The 20,588-nt window shown below is 40.9% G+C and overlaps 1 protein-coding gene and 1 long non-coding RNA gene across 6 annotated transcripts in view; both read right to left on the bottom strand.

Annotated features, from left to right (window-relative positions):
• LOC138757476 (uncharacterized) overlaps positions 1 to 20,300 on the bottom strand; it is a 42,402-nt gene extending 22,102 nt beyond the window's left edge. Inside the window, exons 1-2 of the long non-coding RNA XR_011353624.1 lie at positions 20,260 to 20,300; positions 11,956 to 12,021 (exon numbers count right to left, since the gene is read on the bottom strand). This is a non-coding gene — a long non-coding RNA (uncharacterized lncRNA). The remainder of the gene's footprint in view (positions 1 to 11,955; positions 12,022 to 20,259) is intronic.
• Positions 1 to 20,588, bottom strand: part of LOC138757472 (amyloid beta precursor protein binding family B member 2-like) — a 367,320-nt gene that overhangs the window by 85,854 nt on the left and 260,878 nt on the right. The window lies entirely within an intron of this gene.

Here is a 20,588-nt window from a genome sequence, read left to right as displayed (position 1 = left end):
CACCATTAGGCAGGCGAACCGGCCCCGCATGTCATACACGCAGCGGGGCAGCCGGCCAAAATGGTGTTGTCATGGGTTTCTCGCCGACCTCGGCATAGGCTCAGAAGCCCGTGCTCTGCGGCCCATATGATGCCCCGGTGATGTCAGGGCCCCCGGCGTGGTTCTCAGCCAGGTCCGGGCTATGAGCATAAGACAAGCCAGGCAGACCTCAATAAACGAGTTTTTGCTCACTGAACTCAACCCGTCTGGTTGTGAGATCATTCAGTAACAGAGTAGCTGCCGCTACATTTGGTGACCCCGACAGGTTCAAACGCCTTTGAACCTGATATATATATATATTTTTAAACATTATTTATTCGTTCAGAATACAGATAATAAGTAACATATATAACAATAAACAAAGCATGAATGATATATTTTATATATAAAAGAAAAAAAAGGAAACCCCCCTCCCCCCTTTCAGCCAACTCTCCTAAGGAGAGCCATAACGAGAAAGTATACGTATTAAGATCTAATCAATGTAAATCAAAATGTAAATATTCTGAATATAACAACCACTTATTAATAAAAAAACTATAGTTATCACGTGAAACATATGTGATTTTTTCCATTATTAAACAATATTTCATCTCATTATGCCATGTATTAATATCAATCATATTTGTATCTTTCCACGTACTAGCAATACATTTTTTTGCTACAGATAATGCTAAATAGACAAAAGCAAGTTGAAATTTATCTAATCCCAGACCTTTCAGAGGTTGCAAACTACCCAATAAAAATATTGTCAGATCTAAAGGTATTTTAATCTTATACAGGTATTCCAGAAACAATTGTTCTTTCTTCCAAAAAGATTGTATATGTATACATGACCAAACCTCATGAAAAAAAGTTCCAACAGCGTTACCACATCTAAAACACAAATCTGATTCATGAAAACCATATTTTTTTTAGCTTTTCAGGGGTTAAATGTAATTGATGTAAAAAATTATAATTAATCATTGCATAACGTGCATTTATCAGTCTAGTTACACTATCATAACAAATATCTGACCAATCATCCTTGGAAAAAGTAAAACCAATCTCTGCTTCCCATTTACCTTTAGATTTATCCCAACCTTTTTTATTCATACCATCCTGTAATATTTGATACATAACTGAAATATAACCCTTCTCTGGTACCTTCATAAGAAAAATCTCAAATTTAGTTATTTCAGGTAAAGTCATATCTCTACCAAATACATGCTTTACCAAAGATCGAATTATAATAAAGAAAGAATTCTTATCAATACCATAACTATCCCTCATCTGATCAAAAGATAAAAATTTACCTTCTTTAAAACAATCTCCCAAATTTTCCACACCTTTAAATCTCCAATGTAATAAACTTCGATTATGTATTGAAAAAGAAATAAGTTGATTATTATACAACGGAGTCAAGGCCAACAATTCACCACTAGAACCTATCATTTTCTTTTTCTTTGTCCATAACTTCATTAAATGTTTTAGTATAGGCACATTATGTTGCTGTAACAAATTTACATTCCATCTAAACAAAAATTGATGTATTTCAAATTCAAAAATATTTGCCATCTCAATTTTGGCCAACTAGGCGGCAGTTCCAGATCCATCAATGAACTAATAAATTTAAGTTGGGCTGCTTCATAATAATTTTGAAAATGTGGTAAACGTAATCCCCTTAGTTCATATTTCCAAGTTAATTTATTCAAAGCTCCTCTTGAAAAGTTACCTCTCCATTAAAAACTCCCTAACCATTTTATTCAAATCTCAAAAAAAAAATCATCTTAATTGTATTTATTCTACCCAATAAATTAATAGGTAAATCTTTCCATTTAATCAAATCAGTTTTAATTTTTTAAATTAATGGAACATAATTTAATTTATATAAAGATTGATAATTGACATCCAGAATTATACCCAAATACTTAATTTGATCCGTCCATTTCAATTTAAGAATGTTTTTATAAGCTGAATAATCTCCTTCACTCACCAGTAATATTTCGCTTTTTCCCCCAATTAACTTTATATCCAGAAAGATGTCCATATTGCATCAAACACTCCTTCAAATGCAAAAGTGATTGAGCTGGATTTGTTAGGTACACCAATACATCATCAGCAAATAAATTAATTTTATATTCCTCAGCTAAAACTTTCATACCCTGTATCTGTGTATTCTCTCTTATCAACTGTGCTAAAGGTTCGATCACTAACGCAAACAAAGCTGGTGATAAAGGACAACTTTGACAAATAGATCGGGTCAGTTTAAACGGTTCCGAAATCAAACCATTTGTCAGTACTCTGGCTACCGGTTTACTATATAAAGCCTTAACCCAACCAGTAAAAAAAGGACCAAACTTAAATTTCTCCAAAACTTTGAACAAAAAATTCCACTCAACTCTATCAAACGCTTTTTCGGCATCTAAAGATATCACCATCAGGTGATCTGAAGATTGTTGAAATCTATTAATCAAACTAATCACACGTAAAATATTATCCGAGGCATATCTATTCTTTATGAAACCTGTTTGATCCATATGGATCAACGTAGGTAAAAACTTAGCTAATCTATTCATCAAAATTTTAGCTATAATTTTATAATCTACATTCAACAACGAAATCGGTCTACATGAAGATACTTTCAAAGGATCTCTATCTTTCTTTTGAATTACCGTAATTAAAGCACTAGAACAAGACTCAGGCAATTCATAATATTCTCCGACCTGGCGTAGTACATCTCCAAACACTGTAGAGAGGTAATCATAAAATACTTTATAAAATTCGACCGAGAATCCATCATCACCAGGCGATTTACCGTTCGGCATTTCCATCATAGCCATTTTAATTTCCGAGTCAGTAAATGGTGCCTCCAACTCCTGTATATCTACATCCTCTAATGTCAGTAAGTTCAATTGTGATAGAAAAAGATCAATCGATCCGTTTTCTTGTTTCCATCAGATGTATATAATTTTTTATAAAATGAACAAAATTCATCATTAATCTCGCGAGGTTTATACGTAATAAATGAATTCCGTCTAACAGCATTAATAGTTCTCGAAACCTGTTCTTTCTTTAAATGCCATGCCAATACCTTATGTGCTTTCTCTCCTCATTCATAATATCGTTGTTTAGTCCTATTAATCATACACTCAAATTGATAAGATTGCAAAGTATTATATTCCAATTTCAACCTGGACAATTCTATTTTCTGATCTTCTGTAACATCTCTCTGAAATTCCTTTTCTAACTCACTAATCCATTTCTCTAACTCAAGACTCTGATTTAATCGATTCTTTTTTATTTTAGAAGTATAACTAATTATTTGTCCTCTCAAAAATTTTTACTTTGAACAGAATTAGAATTTTCTTTGAAAAAAATTAATTTGTTCTTTCAAAAAATCAATAAATTCTACATTTTTTAACAACAGTATATTAAACCTCCAACGATAAGCCACTTGAACTTTTTCAGAAGTTATATATGTAAAGTATAACAAAGAATGATCCAAAATCACCCTACTTTTATATTCCGCTTGTTGTATTTTCCCCTGTAGATGTTCCTGATACTAAAAAAAAGTCAATCCTTGAAAACGATTCATGTCGAGCTGAATAAAAGGAGAAATCCTTCTCTGTCGGGTTAAGATGTCTCCAAATATCCACTAAATTGAGAACTTTCATCAATGCTTGAACCTGAACTGCCATTTTAGATTTCTTAATTTTCTTCGGAGATTTATCCAATAAAGGTTCCAATACACAATTAAAATCACCACCAACTAAAACATTCTCATTAGCCTGACCCAGATATAGAAATGCATCCAAAATAAATGTTTCATCATCTTCATTTGGGGCATAAATATTAAGTCCAAAGTTCATTAAAAATCTTACAATTTAATTTAAGAATACATCCTGCCTTTTCCTCCATTGATTGTAATTCAAAAGATAAATTCTTAACGCTTCCACCAGCGTTGTCTCCGCTCCATCCTCAACATCCATTGGAGCGCTTTCATCCCTAACGTCGAAGTACTCGAGATGGCAGAGGTTGACAGCATCGAGTCCACGCTGCTGAAGATCCAGCTGCGCTGGGTGGGTCACGTCTCCAGAATGGAGGACCATCGCCTTCCCAAGATCGTGTTATATGGCGAGCTCTCCACTGGCCACCGTGACAGAGGTGCACCAAAGAAAAGGTACAAGGACTGCCTAAAGAAATCTCTTGGTGCCTGCCACATTGACCACCGCCAGTGGGCTGATATCACCTCAAACTGTGCATCTTGGCGCCTCACAGTTTGGCGGGCAGCAACCTCCTTTGAAGAAGACCGCAGAGCCTACCTCACTGACAAAAGGCAAAGGAGAAAAAACCCAACACCCAACCCCAACCAACCAATTTTCCCCTGCAGCCGCTGCAACCGTGTCTGCCTGTCCCGCATCGGACTTGTCAGCCACAAACGAGCCTGCAGCTGACGTGGACTTTTACCCCCTCCATAAATCTTCGTCCGCGAAGCCAAGCCAAAGAAATGAAGAATAATATACATGTCCTACCCAATCCCTCTTCAATTTCATACTTTCTTTGACATTCAGATGTGTTTCTTGTAAAAAAGCGACATCAATTTTCATTTTCTTAATATACGCCTAAATACACTTAATTGTACTGTTTAAACCCCGAACATTAAAAGTAGCAAACTTCAACTTTGACAAATCCACTAATATTACTAAAAACTAACAATATCGATATATAAAGATTCAAATCAAAATAAATAGGCCCTCCAATAGGAGAAAAAGAAACCACAAACTAAAAACTAAATAAAATAAAATTTTTAAAAAATTAAAAAAATAAAGTAAAAAAAAAAAACCCCAAAAGAAAACTACCAAGAGGTAGTAATCCCCAAACAAAACTTGGGTGTGGATCACCCACCAGTGGCTGATGACTAATAGAACATAGAGCAAATCTCTCCCTCCCCAGCCAAACAAAGAATGACAACAAAATTTCATAATGACATAAAAATAAAGTAAGAATAAGAAAGTTCTTCTATTCATCAAAGAGATTCCAAACTCAGTGACCCAATTTCAAGAGGAATTGGACTCTTTCCATTCCCATTTCTCCCATTTCTTCCATTTCCAGGACAACCAGTTTTTTTAGGAGACAATGGTGGACTACGTCTTTGTCCTCTTACATCTGGCAACAAATCAACAAAAATCATTGCTTCACACTCATTCTCAAAAAACCGAGGTTGAAAGTCTCCACAAAACACCTTCAACACTGCCGGATAGCGAAAAGTAGACTTATAGCCTTTACACCACAAAACCTCTTTAACTGGATTAAATTGACGCCGACGCTGAATAACCTCTTGACTCAAATCAGGATAGAAAAAAAACTCTACTATTCTGAATCATTAACGGAGCTTGTCGTTGTCTCACATTTTGCACTGCTAGACGAAGTATTGTTTCTCTGTCCAAATAATTCAAACATCGGATTATCACGGGTCTTGGTGGTTGACCAGGCAGAGGTCTTCTTCTTAAGGCTCTATGAGCTCTTTCCAATACCAGACCTCCAGAGAAAAATTCCTGCTCCAGTATTTGTGGAATCCATTCGGTAAAAAAACGAAGAGGATCTTGTTCTTCCATACCTTCTGGCAAACCAACAATCTTTACCTTCTACTTTGATTCTCCAAATAATCTACTTTCTTCTCTAACTCCCGCTCATGTTCTCGCAATTCTTTAACGGATTTTTCCACCTCCACCACTCAAGCAGCCTGAATTTTTAAAAAATCTTGACAAGATGCTTCCACACGTATTTTAACTGTATTCAGGTCTAAACTGAGCCTTTGAGTCATTTCATTCAACATAGGCTGGATGATACCGTTTAGCTGTTTACATTGTAATTCAGAAAAGCTCAGCCCTGCTTTCTCTTGTGTAGTAGCAGAACCAGGTAACTGCAGCTCCTGCTGCATCTCAACAACAGGTAGTTTAACAGTTTTACTACGGGTCTGGACTCCCAGCGCAGCACCCTGACTTCCTCAGGGGGTCGATGCTGGGCTCCCCCAGCAACCCGTTGTTGCAAAAACTCACGGAAAAGATCAAGATATTCAGGTTGGAGTACTTCCTGAGGCATTTCAAGCAATGGAGTCGTCTTCTTGCGTGCTCCCTCTGTTAAAGTTGGCAGGCTGCCAGAGTCGGGATCCACTTCGGGGGCACACGCACCTTCCTCCTGAGAACGGGTAATTCCAGCAATGTCCTTCTCCAGGTGAGTAGTAGTCATTTTTCAACTCCCACAGGCAATCTTTGTGGTTTAAACACGGAAGAAATTAAAGCTGAAGTTGTAGCAGGCTGTTTAGGCCCTAAATCTTCAGCACTCCGAAAATGTAGTTTCTTCTGCACTTGAGGTTTAATCTTTTTACCATTAATGGCCATAACAGTTCCTTGATAGTTTAAACTAAGTTTAAAAAAAAATTTAAACTTGAAAACAAGGAGTAAAAAACGGGTTCTTAAAAGTCTGGCCAGAGAGGTTGAGATTACACGTCTAGACTCTACGCCTTCATGCCACGCCCCCCGCCTTTGAACCTGATATGAATGACACTTCGATCAACGCTATAGCCATCAAGCTTCCTGACTCCTGGATTCAGCCACGCAGAGGCTCAGTTTCACCTCTGCCAGATTTAATCAGATTCGACCAAGTTTTATCATGTGGTCACTGCCCTGGAACAGGCCACCACGAAACGAGTGCTGCACCTCGTTCAGCACCCACCCGCGGAAGATAAGTAAGGGACCATCAAGCGGGTGCTCACTGGATCCTTTGGCCTTTCCAGGTGCCAGCGTGCCACTCGGATGCTGCACCTTGACGCCTTGGGAGACAGATCTCTAATCGCGTTGATGGATGAGATGCTCGCGCTCATGGGCAATCACACCAACTGCCCAGTCTTCGAGCGCATCTTTCTTGACCACATGTCTGAAGACATCTGGCTGTTACTGTCCCAGGAGAGCTTCGACGACCCTAGGAAGGTCCCTCAAAAGGGTCAGGAGCTATGGCTTGAACGATTCCCAGAGGGCTCAGCAGTCCAGCAAGTTATGAGTCCCGGCCATGACCACGCCAAGCCTTCCTCTAGCACTGCGGAGGAACACTCGGCCCCTGCAGGGGCCTCAAAGAGCATAGCTAGAAGCAAGCCATCCACTTCAGGTCTCTACTTCTTCCACCAGTGCTGGGGAGCCAAGGCTCGGAAGTGTTGTCAGCCCTGCTCGTTCCAGGGAAACGATTAGGGCGGCTGCTGTTAATGGCTGGCCAAGAACACAGCCTTCTATCTGTGGGATGCAATCAGCGACCAACGCTTCCTCGTCGACACCGGGGCCCAGATCAGCGTCATCCCGGCCACAGCCATTGAGTACCATAACCGGCCTCGAGGACCCCCCACTCCGTGCAGCCAATTCGACGGAGATCCAAACGTATGGTAACAAGACCGTCCACTTCCAGATCAGTCAGTGGAAGTTCTCATGGAGGTTCACTGTTTCGTCCCTTCCAACCTCCATTCTGGGTGTCGACATCTTCCTCACCCATGGACTCCTGATCGACCCCCGAGGCAGGCGACTTGTCGATGCCTGTACCTTCCAATCCGTTCGCCTCCACACCTCCCGCACAGAGCAGCCGCTGATGGCCAAGGACGAGTTTCAGCGCTTCCTGGACGAGTTCCCGTCTCTCCTCAAGGTGGAGTTCTCTGCTGCCTCACCACGCCAAGGAGTGTTTCATTATATCCCCACCCAAGGCCTGCCAGTCCATGCCAAGGCACGCCAGCTCCTGCCAGTTAAGCTCCAGATAGCGAAAGAGGAGTACTCACATCTGTAGGAACTGGGGATCATTCGACACTCCGACAGTCCTTGGGCATCGCCGCTCCACCTGGTCCCAAAAGCCTCCAGTGGCTGGCGCCCCTGTGAGATTACCAATGGCTTAACAACGTGACAGTACTTGACCGTTACCCCATCCCTCACATTCAGGACTTTATGGCCAACCTGCATGGCGCGAATGTGTTCTCCAAGATCGACCTGGTGCGCGGGTATCATCAAATTCCGAAACGGCCATCATCACTTCCTTCGGCTTGTTTGAATTTCTATGCATGCCTTTCGGGCTCAAGAATGCCGCCCAGAGCTTCCAGCGCCTCATGGATACAGTGGGCATGGATTTGAATTTCGTGTTCATTTATCTGGACGACATTCTTGTCGCCAGCAGAGAATGGGCACAACACAAGTCTCACCTGCACACCCTCTTCTCCCGACTGGCCAAATTTGGCCTAATGATCAACCCGGCCAAATGCCAGTTCAGGAAAGAGTCCATGCAGTTCCTAGGCCATACCATCTGCTACGAAGGTCGCTGCAATCAGAGAGTTTCCACACCCGGACAACCTCAAGGGGCTACAAGAGTTCGCGAATATGGTCAACTTCTATAACCGATTCATTCCAGGCACTGCACGCATCATGCAGCCGCTCTTCGCCCTCATCGCGGTTAAGGACAAGACACTCCAAAGGCCAACAGGGCATTCGAAGCCACGAAAGTTGCCCTCGCGAAAGCTACCTTGCTCGTCCACTCATGCACTTGGCGCATATGGCGCTCTCCATCGATGCCTCTGCCACCGCCATCAGTGCCTTCCTGGAGCAGCAGGTTAACAGACAGTGGAAACCACTGGCATTCTTTAGCTGTCTTCTTCGCCCACCAGAGCACAAGTATAGCGCTTTTGACTGTGAGTTGCTGGGCATGTACCTTACTGTGCGTCATTTTTGCTATTTCTTGGTGGGGAGGCCTTTCACCATTTTTACCGACCACAAACCCCTCACTCAGGCGCTTGCTATGGCAATAGATCCCTGGTCAGCCCGCCAACGGCGTCACCTGTCCTTTGTGTCAGAGTTCACCACCGACATTCGGCACAAGGCAGGGAAAGATAACGTGGTAGCCGACGCGCTTTCCCGACCGGCCATTTGCTTGCTGATATCCGGCCTAGACTACAACCAGCTTGCCCCAAATCAGAAGTCCGACGAGGAGACGCAGGCCTTCAGGACTACCATCACGGGGCTGCGGTTCCAGGACCTCCCAACTCCTCTCGGTGATGATACCATCTTGTGCAATGTCTCCATGAGCACCCCGCGACCAGTGGCTCCCCAGCAGTGGTGCAGGCAAGTCGTCCACCATATCCACAACCTTTCCCACCCTTCCATCAGGTCCATGGTCCGCATGGTGGTAGAACGCTGCTTCTGGCACGGACTTCAAAAGCAGATTGCGGACTGGGCCAGAACTTGCACCCATTGCCAGCTTTCCAAGGTACACAGGCACCCCAGAGCACCTGTGAAGGACTTCGAACACATCCGAGAACAGTTCAGCCACATACATGTGGACATTGTCGGCACCTTACCCATTTCCCGAGGCCTCCTGCTCCTGAGCACTTTTGATCGGTTGAGTTGCGCGGTTTGGCGTCCCGACCCACCTCATCAGAGACCGTGGCGCGCAGTTCACCTCCGTGCTCTGGGCACAGCTCACCAACAAATTGGGAATAGAGCTGCATCACACAACGGCCTATCACCCACAGGCCAATGGACTGGTCGAGCGATTGCGCCACCTCCTTAAGTCGGCACTTATGGCCTGCCTCACCGGCCCCGACTGGCTGAATGAGCTGCCTTGGGTACTCCTGGGCATCCGCTCGACACCCAAAGAAGACCTGCAGGCATCATCGGCTGAGCTGGTCTATGGTGCACAGCTAGCCCTGCCTGGTGAGTTTATCAATGTACCTCACAACCCGCAACAGTCACCGCATGGTTTACTTCCCCGCCTCTGGGCCCAGTTGGACTCCTTCACACCCCCACCACCACCCCGACACGGCACACGGGCCCCTTGCATCTCCAGCGAGCTGTATTCCACAGAGTATGTTTTTATCAGGCAAGGCCCTTCCATAGCACCCCTTCAAAGATCGTACGAAGGGCCGTACAGAGTCATCCAGCGTTCAGAAACCACCTTCACACTGGACATCGGTGGTAAGAGGGAACTGCTTACTGTGGACAGATTAAAGCCAGCACACCTCGACCCTAACGAGCCAGTGGTCACAGCTCAACCCAAGAAGCTAGGCTTCCCGGCAAAAAAGGACATTGGCGCCGGTTCTGGGGGTGGGGGGGAGGGGGGTTGTGTGGCGGCACGCCATTAGGCAGGCAAATCGGTCACGCATCGGGGGTTTCTCCCCGACCTCGGCACCAGGCTTAGAAGCCCGCTCTCTGTGGCCTACGTGACACCACGGCGACATCAGGGCTTCCGATGTGGTTCTCAGCCAGGTCAATATAGTTTTGTGCTGCATTAATAAACTAATTCATTATGGACAGGTGAAGAGGTTGGGGTCTGCCAGCCAGGAAGACCTCAATAAATGAGTTTTTGCTCACTGAACTCAACCCGTCTGGTTGTGAGATCATTCAGTAACAGAGTAGCCGCTGCTACAACGTGTCGGTAAATTAATTTAAAACAGTAAAATTAACTCACCAGGTGAGTTTTTACATTGACAGGGGCTCTTTAAAATGACCAGGTTCATCAGAAAAATCATAATTATACTGTTTCATATTAAAAAAAGTGAATTAAATTTGTGATGGGATATTTAATATCCAGAAAGTCTGCCAGTCCAGCAATAACTTTCCAAGTCTGCTGAATTAATGATGTTTTACTATACTTCAATTAGATTCTGTCCAGTGGCATCTACAGTTGCAAATTAACCTTTTTTCTTCAAAGTAACATATAGCTCTCTGCTATTGTAACCCAATACTGCCTTCATCTTTAAAAAAAAACACTTTATAGGAATGGGGATTGCAACAAGCCATAAATTAGTGCCCATCTGTAAATGTCAGAGAATTTGGGAATATACCATCTTAATGCTAAGTCTGTTTTGCAAAGTTACCCCCAAAGTACTCTAGTTCAAAAGGGTAAAGGTAAAAATTCCATTATTGTTATGTAATACATTTAGAATGTAACATACCAGTACAGAAATTCTTTAACTTTTGTCTACTGCAGTGGTTCTCAACCTTTTTCTTTCCACTCACATACCACTGTAAGTAATCCCTATGCCCTCGGTGCTCTGTGATTAGTAAGGGATTGCTTAAGGTGGGATGTGAGTGGAAAGGGAAGGTTGAGAATCATTGCTCGAGACCCAATTGTTACTGAAGGTTGAAAACCACTGGACTATGGTGAGACAGACAGAGAGTCGCCACTTTGTCCAGTGCCCCTCACAGAAACCTACAGCACCTGGTGTTCCTAGGGCAGTCTCCCCTTCAAGTACTGACCAGACCTGAGCCTGCTTAGCTTCTGAGATCAGACAATCAGACAGTGTGTTCAGTTTTTCAGTATTTAGTCCCAACATCTGCAACGCACTACTGATGCTCTAATATTTGTTAATTAAGCACGATGACAACCCTTCCAATGGCCCAAATTACTAAACATGATCCCTCCATTCTCACATACCCCCTTCTCCAACCTCTTCACCTGTCCATAACAAATTAGTTTATTAATGCAGCACAAAACTATATTGACCCGTCACCTTGGTTGAAGTATTAGAATATAAACAGCAGGCCCTCTCACCTGCTGCACCATTTCATGAGATTATGGTTGATCTTTCACTTCACTGACCCTTTCCTGCACCAACATATCCATCAATTCCTTATATAGTCCTGATGGACAAAATGGCCTCCTTAAAGTAAACAAGATGATTTCTATTTCATAAAAATATCAAAAGCTTTGGGAATAGCTGATATTTTCTAAGTACAACAAAATTTGTATTTCCCCCCCCCCCCCCCAGTACTGATGTCAGATTAGCTTTGTAATCAAGAGATCTGTTCAAAGCAACACATGTCATACCTTGAAAAGATGATCAGTGATTTACTGGATAGGTTTAAGGAGATTCTTGACCTTAAAAAGCAATGTATAGGAATTAAATCAACTCACCAAGTTATAAAATCTTCCAGCAAATAGGTAGCTGCTAAAATGACTGCAGTTCATTTGTATTCTGTTCTATAACAAGAAGGTATGGCAAATTATCAAGTGTTAAATTAAACATGTTAATTTCACTTAAATTATCTTGATTTGCTGAGGAGTTGTGAACTCTTTTTCCTTATCCCTTTAGGTTCAAGGTCTCAGTTCTGCCATTCAAAGTCTAACTTCAGTATCTTACTCAAAGAATATAAATAATACAGGGTTGGGGGAAGGGGTCTTAGGGGAAACTAAATTCCTCAGTGGAAGCCATTCAGAAATAAATCAAATCTTAACTTACAAAATAAATCAGTTGGAATGCAACAAAATTGTACCCAAAGATTGCAATCCATACCCCTACAGCAACAATGGATTTTAAGCCCATCCCAGAATTTCTGCCTGTGAAATCTTCATTCACACCTTTATGACCTTTAAGTCTAATTATTCTATAACATCTCTGTAACACCCTCTCTTTTTCCACACTCAAAACAGATAAATCCTGCTCCCATATCTTCACTGTATCATCTCAGGTGCCCATTTTGGTTCTCAACCTTGTTTACAAATCTTTCCATCGTCTTTCCATCTACTCACCTTCTGTATCCAGTCCTATTGTTTTCTGAACTATTTATGCTCTTCCAGCCTTAATACTTGCCCTGATATCCGTGCTTCATTAATTTAGACTCTTGCTTATTCCTTTCATTGCTTACCCTTGAAGGCTGCATATTTAGCTGCCAAGACTCTAAACTTTGGAACCCTTTTCTTGAATTTCTTCTCTTTCCCATCTCTCTCACATTGATCAAGTTTTTGACTATTTTCTCCAAAGTCTCCCTAGGTATCACTGCCTCAACATTTTAGTTTGACAGCACTTCTATAATGTGGCTTGGGATGTTTATCGTACTTTAAAAAGTTGCCATATAATGTCTGTCCATGGCCTCATGCACTGCCAAACAAGACCACCTGCAAATTGGAGGAACACCTAGCATTCTGTATGAATTAACACTGACTTCTCCAGTTTCTGTTAGGCCTCTCACCTGTCACACTTTCTTTCCCTATTCCTCTGTTTCCTTTCCTCCAGTTCCCTACCCCCTTCCATCTCCATTCAGTTGTCCCCTCCTCTATCACTTTCCCCTCCCACCCATATCAACCTCTTGCCTTTGGGCCTGTACTCCTCCCCCTGCCACTCCTCCCACCATTTTATTCAGAGACTTGCCTGCCTTTTTGATTATTCCTTGACAAAGGGTCACACCCAAAGCACGGGATATATTTCTTTGCCATAAAGAATGCTGCATAACCTGCTGAGTTTCTTCAGCACTTTTATGTATTAAACTACATCTGCAGACTTTCTTGTTTATCTGCAATATAATGGAGTCATTATCCCCATAAGAAATTGGAATAATTATTCAGTAATTTAATGGCAGATTCATGAAATTTAATTTTTCAAATATTCATATATTTCAATGGATCCTTGCAATAAAAATGCCATTTAAAATTCATAGTCACTGTTGAACCACAATCTTGCTCAAATATTTTAATCTAATTTAAGAGGAAGACAATTGCTTGCTTTCAAAATCTAATGACAACCTGACTACGTACTGGCTTTAAAGCAACTGAATTCTCAGTTCAGGTTAGCTTATTCATGTTATTACCTTCTTCTGACAAGTGCTATTCTGTAATATATCCTCTTCTTGCAGACTATGGGAATCTACAGCTCAACTTCACTTTCACTTATCACTGATTACCTTTGTTACCTGTTGCCAACAATGATTTCTTCAAAAAAAGGTTCCTAGCTCAACTAAATAGAAGAGAAAAACAGAAGATAAACGTAACATCTTTGGAAGAAAATAGAGGTTGAAAGGCTGGGAAGAGTGAATGGCACAAAAGCTACAAACAGCACTTCTAGGTTCAAGAAACGCTTCCACACTCCCCCCCCCCCACCCCCCCCCCCACTCCCCCAACCACCCAACACCAGTAATCAGGGTCTTGAATTTGCCACGTTATCCTAACCCTAACATTAAACTATTCTAAGACCATCAAAAGATTTGTCTGCACTTTTTTTTTGCACAAATTGCAGCTGAGAATATCTATTTTTAGCTTTTTGTCTGGTTCTTGGCATATTGTGGTAATTTAATTTGTACTACACTTGTTGATTTATCTTTATGTACCTGTGTGGCTGTTATTAAACAGAATATCTGTGCCAGAACAACATATTCCCTTTAAATGTTCACCCTCAAAACAAATACAAATCAGAAGATTTGGTGCAGGTGATTATTTCCTAATGATACACCAGACAACCAAAGAAATTTGAATATTAGAAATTTGATGACTTAGTATAGAACTACTGTCAAAGAAATTTGATGGGCAATTGCAAAATATGATTGATAATAGCCTAAGTAAAAGCCAAAACATTGCATTCCAAATTTTATTTCAGTCTTCATTTTTTATACAGCTACACTGCATCTCAAGATGAGTGGAGGGAAAATGAGACTCAACCAAAACTGTTGTGATCCCACTTTGTATATATTTACCTTTGAGGCCAATTTTGAACATTGATAAATAGGTAAATGATGAATTTAGAAAAAATCTTAATTGCACAAAAGGAGGATTAAAATAAAAAACTAAATTGATCTTGCTTGCTGAAAGAAATTGGCACATAAATTGAAAAATTTGCTCCATAGTTAGGAAGGAATCATCACTGGTAACTTTACTAACACATTCAATACATTCCACAGACCATATATCAGAATAAGACTAAATTACTGTAAGATACAATTTGAGCTGCCAATATTTTCTTGGATCATACTTTCATTAGTAAACTATGTAAGAAGTTATATCAAATGAGTCTCGAGGGTATGTCTGGTTAACTACAAAATTAAACCTTTGAAATGATTGTAAAAACTGGCTGACATGCATAGGTATTTTGTCTGTTGCCAGCACTCAGTAAAAGAGCATGAACAAAGAGACACAATGACTTCTTATCTTCAACCCAACTTTTTTCCTGATGACAATGCAAAGTTTCTGCTGACTAAGATGCTTTAAAGTAAGCAGTTTACACCACTGCAAGTGCAAAAGAATTTGAAGAATAACTAGACAGATCCCTGCAAAAAAAAAGCAACAAAAAAACCCATTGACAAAGATAAAATATGATTGAGCTTTGGTTCAAAGAAATGAATATAGTTTTTACACAGCCGCTGCAAAATGGGAAATTATCGCAAAATTCCTGCAACGCAGGCTGTGTAAAAAGTTCAGAACAGAAATGAGTGACTCATTCCTGTTCTGAACATTTTCCTGTGGCACCCCTAGGCAGTCTAAACTGAACTGCAGGCACTGAACTGCAGGCAGTCCGCAACAATGGGTTAATGAATAGCATGTATTTGCAAGTCCCGCCTCTTTACTTACCGCACTTCCGGTAGTCAGTGTAAAATTGCGTAAGGGACTGGAGATTTCAAGTTTTGGTTGTTGGTGTATGAATGAAAAAACATAAATTCTGGGTTAAAAAATACATATCAACAAACCATTGCTGGGAATAGCTCGACATATCTCAATTTTAGCACAGTGATGACATTATACCATAGTACTATATCCCAATATAGATTTAGCCAATTAATTATTTTAACAAAAATCTTAGCTGAAATTTAATTAATTAATGATCTCAGATAATAGGTAAGTAAAATAATCAATTCAATAATCTAACACCATACAGTATTTCAAAAATAGGTATATCTATTTTTCTGAGCTATCTGCATTTATTTTCTGTCCATAAGTAAACAGTAATGTAAACTTGGACCAACCATGTGCCCTCTGCAACACAATTAGATCAAGGCTACTCCTGTTCCGAAAGGTTGATTTTTTTTGGCCAATCCCCATGTGTTCCAATTCACTTAGTGTCCAAAATCTACCAACCTCAACATCTGAACATCCGCAGCCCAAGAAATTTCTAAATTTTCAAAACCATCTGAAAATAAATGCCTCCTCATCTCAATGCCAAATGTCAGACACATAACTTAGGGTGGCAAACACATTTTTTGAGGAAGCAACCTCTTAGCATTCATCCTGTCATTCCCTGTATTAGCCTTGCTGAGATAATTTGCTTTCTTCTAAACTTCAAAGCGTTTAGGCCATTTACCACCGCCAGTGGGCTGATAACGCCTCAAACCGTGCATCTTGGCGCCTCACAGTTTGGCGGGCAGCAACCTCCTTTGAAGAAGACCGCAGAGCCCACCTCACTGACAAAAGGCAAAGGAGGAAAAACCCAACACCCAACCCCAACCAACCAATTTTCCCCTGCAACCGCTGCAACCGTGTCTGCCTGTCCCGCATCGGACTTGTCAGCCACAAACGAGCCTGCAGCTGACGTGGACTTTTTACCCCCTCCATAAATCTTCGTCCGCGCGTCCAAGCCAAAGATTAGTCAAAGGACAAACTTTCCACTCAGGAATCAATTGAGTGAATCTACGTTTCACTGTCTCCAGGTAAATTCTTCTTTTATGAAGATCAAAGTCGCACACAACAGTCTAAATGATGTCTCCTTGAATCTCTAGAAATTCTTAACTAGACTTTATTAAATTTGTATTCCAATAATCTTGCAATAAAGGCCAAAATTGTTTTATGTATACATTTTCTTTTTGCATTTCATGACTGAACACACTTCTGAACACCAACACTTATTAGCTCCTCACTGTTTAAAAATAAATAACGTTTACTACTCTTTCTGCTGAAGCACAAGTCGACCTCCCCTTTTTCAGCCTGATTTTAAGGGTTTTATGGCATATAAGTTGACCCCAGTATCGATACCATAGAGGGCACATTGAAACCACACAATACATGACGCAAGTTTGAAGCGAGTTTCAAATTGAAAGTGATTGAAATGGCCAAGAAAACAAAACATTGTACTGCTGCAAGAAAATTTGATGGATATGAGAAGTTAGTAAGAGATTGGAGGGATGAAGAGGAGACTTTAATAAAAATATCAAAATGGCATTGTTCCATGAGAAGTGGAATCACTTGTTGGCCAGAGTTGGGAAATCACGTTGCAGACTGGGTACATGAACAGAGGCAAGTTTGCTACATAGTCACCTGAAATAAAATAAGAACATTTGCACGGCAGTGGGCAAAATCGCACCCCCCAGACCTCAGTAAAGACTTTAAAGCTGCAGTAGGCTGGTGAAACTGTTTCATGAACAGGAAAAATCTGGTATTACATAAAAATACAAAAATCATTCAGAAACTACCAAAAGATCTTGATCATAAAGTTGTACATTTTCACCAGTTTATTATTCGTAACCGGCAGAAACACCAGTTTGCATTGGCAAAATGGATGAAATGCCTATGAATTTCGACATGATAGGCAATAGAACCGTGGAATGGAAAGGTGTTACAACTGTGCATTTCAGAAGTACAGGCCATGAAAGGACCATGTTTACCGTGGTGTTATCATGCATGACCAACAGGATAAAGTTAAGACCCATGGTAATTTTAAAATGCAAAAGTAAACCAAAAATAAAATTCCCTTCAGGTATTTTTGTACATTTTCGTGAGAAAGGCTGCATGGATGAAAATGGAGTTAAACTGTGGATGGATAATTATGGAGCAAGTGGCCAGGCGGATTATGTTTGCTGGCCTGGGATATGTTTTGTAACCAGTTAACAGAGAAAACTAAAAATAGATTAGCACTACGTAACATTTACATGGCGGTTATCCTGAGTGGTTTGACGTCTATGTTGCAACCTCTCGATAGCTGCTTGTACCAGCCATTCAAAGACCATGTGCATGACGAACGGAATACATGAATGTTGAGTGCAGAAAAGTCATTTACAAAAGGCGGGGCAATGCATGCTGCATCACTCGATGTGCTGTGTGGCTTTGTACTCAAGGCATGGGACAAAGTACAGACTGTGATAAAATTGTTCAAAAAATGCAGGATCTCTTGTGCAATTGATGGCACAGAAGATGATGCCTTATAGGACACTGATGATGAAGCTGAAACTGCGTCATCAGATACAGATTGGAACCCATATCATGACTGTTTAAAGAGTGAGAGTATGGATGTGCTTGCTGCCATCTTTTCCTCAGACAGTAATAGCGAGAGTGATTTCAAAAGTTTTTTTGGAGATGATGATAGTGATCTTGAAGAGTTCTAATTGTGTTTTGTTTTCAATAAACATTTCATTTAAAATCTGTCACAGTCGGGTTTCTTTTTGTTTTGGCAGGGGTTGACTTGTACGCCGAATCGGCGATTTTCTATTTTAAGGTCTCAGAAGTATATCCAGCATACACGTTGACCCTTCCCTTTGAGCAATTTTTTGGCTTTCACGACTCGACTTATACGCCACAATATATGGTAATTTCACTTTTTATAACATTAATTGATACCCAAATCTTTGCAGAAACTTTGCATCATCCCTACAGCTAACTTTCATATCCAGCTTTATTGCATTAGCAAACTCACATTTACTCAATCTTTTTCAGCTAAGTCATTATAAACTGTGAACAGTCCCACTTGAATCTGAAAATATTTTGTTCTTGCTCTCTGTTTAAGTGATAGAGACTTACGCTAAGACACTACTAGAAGTCCTGGTTTGCCAAACATGACACAATCTGATTATATGTGCTGGTCCCTAATTAGGACAGATGTAGACTCTTATGAATCATTTGTGGTTGGGTCAGTGAGGACCATGCCATGCAGAACTGGCTCAGCAATTGCTCGAGGTCAATGTGATTTGCTGGACAGTTGCCAGCATATTTACAACTGTTATATTAATGTCAATGCTTTTTTGGGAAAAATATTTATTTGGGCTTGAGTCACATTTGTGTTGACTATATTTTAATTTTATACTTAAAACAGATTTCTAAGTCAGTAGTCCCTTTTTTATGATTGGTACCTTACCAAGTAGCTTTTGAAAATTCAGGTTTTTGCATTACATTCCAAAAAAAAGTATTTTTTTTTCTCCTAGGGGCATGTTTGTTCTTTCTAATTGTAACAGGGTACACAGAGCAATTCAATGTCCTTAATGAAGGATTCAATAATTTTGCCAACAACAGATGTCAACCTAATGGTCTTTTTTTTTCCTCCCTCCTTTCACAGCAACACTGCTGCCTTTGCTACTTTCAAACCTGCTGGGACTGTTCCGGAATCTAAATGTTGGAAAGTCATCAGTAATGCACCTGTTCTCTGCAGCTACTTATTTAGAATTCTGGAATGCAGGCTAACAGGATATATGTCTGGGTTGAATTCCTTAACATCTCTAGTCTTTCTTTCTTTGGCTTGGCTTCGCGGACGAAGATTTATGGAGGGGGTAAAAAGTCCACGTCAGCTGCAGGCTCGTTTGTGGCTGACAAGTCCGATGCGGGACAGGCAGACACGATTGCAGCGGTTGCAGGGGAAAATTGGTTGGTTGGGGTTGGGTGTTGGGTTTTTCCTCCTTTGCCTTTTGTCAGTGAGGTAGGCTCTGCGGTCTTCTTCAAAGGAGGTTTGCTGCCCGCCAAACTGTGAGGCGCCAAGATGCACGGTTTGAGGCGATATCAGCCCACTGGCGGTGGTCAATGTGGCAGGCACCAAGAGATTTCTTTAGGCAGTCCTTGTACCTTTTCTTTGGTGCACCTCTGTCACGGTGGCCAGTGGAGAGCTCGCCATATAACACGATCTTGGGAAGGTGATGGTCCTCCATTCTGGAGACGTGACCCATCCAGCGCAGCTGGATCTTCAGCAGCGTGGACTCGATGCTGTCGACCTCTGCCATCTCGAGTACTTCGACGTTAGGGATGTAAGCGCTCCAATGGATGTTGAGGATGGAGCGGAGACATCTCTAGTACTTTCTCTTTAATTATATTACTGACCACAATGTCCTTACAGTCATTAAACCCTTGGTTCTCCAAATTTTATTTGACATTTATTGTGTCTACTTCAGTGAAGGCAGATTGAACATACAAGTTTAAAATCTTTGGATTTCTTCATTCTACACTCTAATTTATCACTTGCACTTTTTCTTAACCCACATTCATTTTTCCAATGGTTTTGGAAAATTTAAAAAAAAATTCTCATTCATTTAATCTCATTCTTTATTTTGAAGAATTTTCGATCATTTATTGCAGACTTTTGCAACAATATTTGATTTTAAATGTTCACCACTTTTATAACAAAGCCTGCAAGTAACTAGTCACACAGTAATTACATCATCCAATCAGAAGTACCAACATACCTACAACCTAGAAGCTTTTATAACAAAGCTGCCAAGTAACTAGTCACACAGTAATTACACCATCCAATCAGAAGTGCCAACATACCTACAGCCTAGAAGCTTTTATAACAAAGCTGCCAAGTAACTAGTCACACAGTAATTACATCATCCAGTCAGAAGTACCAACATACCTACAGCCTAGAAGCTTTTATAACAAAGCCTGCAAGTAACTAGTCACACAGTAATTACATCATCCAATCAGAAGTGCCAACCTACCTACAGCCTAGAAGCTTTTATAACAAAGCTGCCAAGTAACTAGTCACACAGTAATGACATCATCCAATCAGAAGTGCCAACCTACCTACAGCCTAGAAGCTTTTATAACAAAGCTGCCAAGTAACTAGTCACACAGTAATGACATCATCCAATCAGGTG

Source organism: Narcine bancroftii, chromosome 3 (assembly GCF_036971445.1).
Source record: "Narcine bancroftii isolate sNarBan1 chromosome 3, sNarBan1.hap1, whole genome shotgun sequence".
In the NCBI taxonomy this organism is placed as follows: Eukaryota; Metazoa; Chordata; class Chondrichthyes; order Torpediniformes; family Narcinidae; genus Narcine; species Narcine bancroftii.
This window is presented reverse-complemented; position numbering and strand designations above follow the sequence as displayed.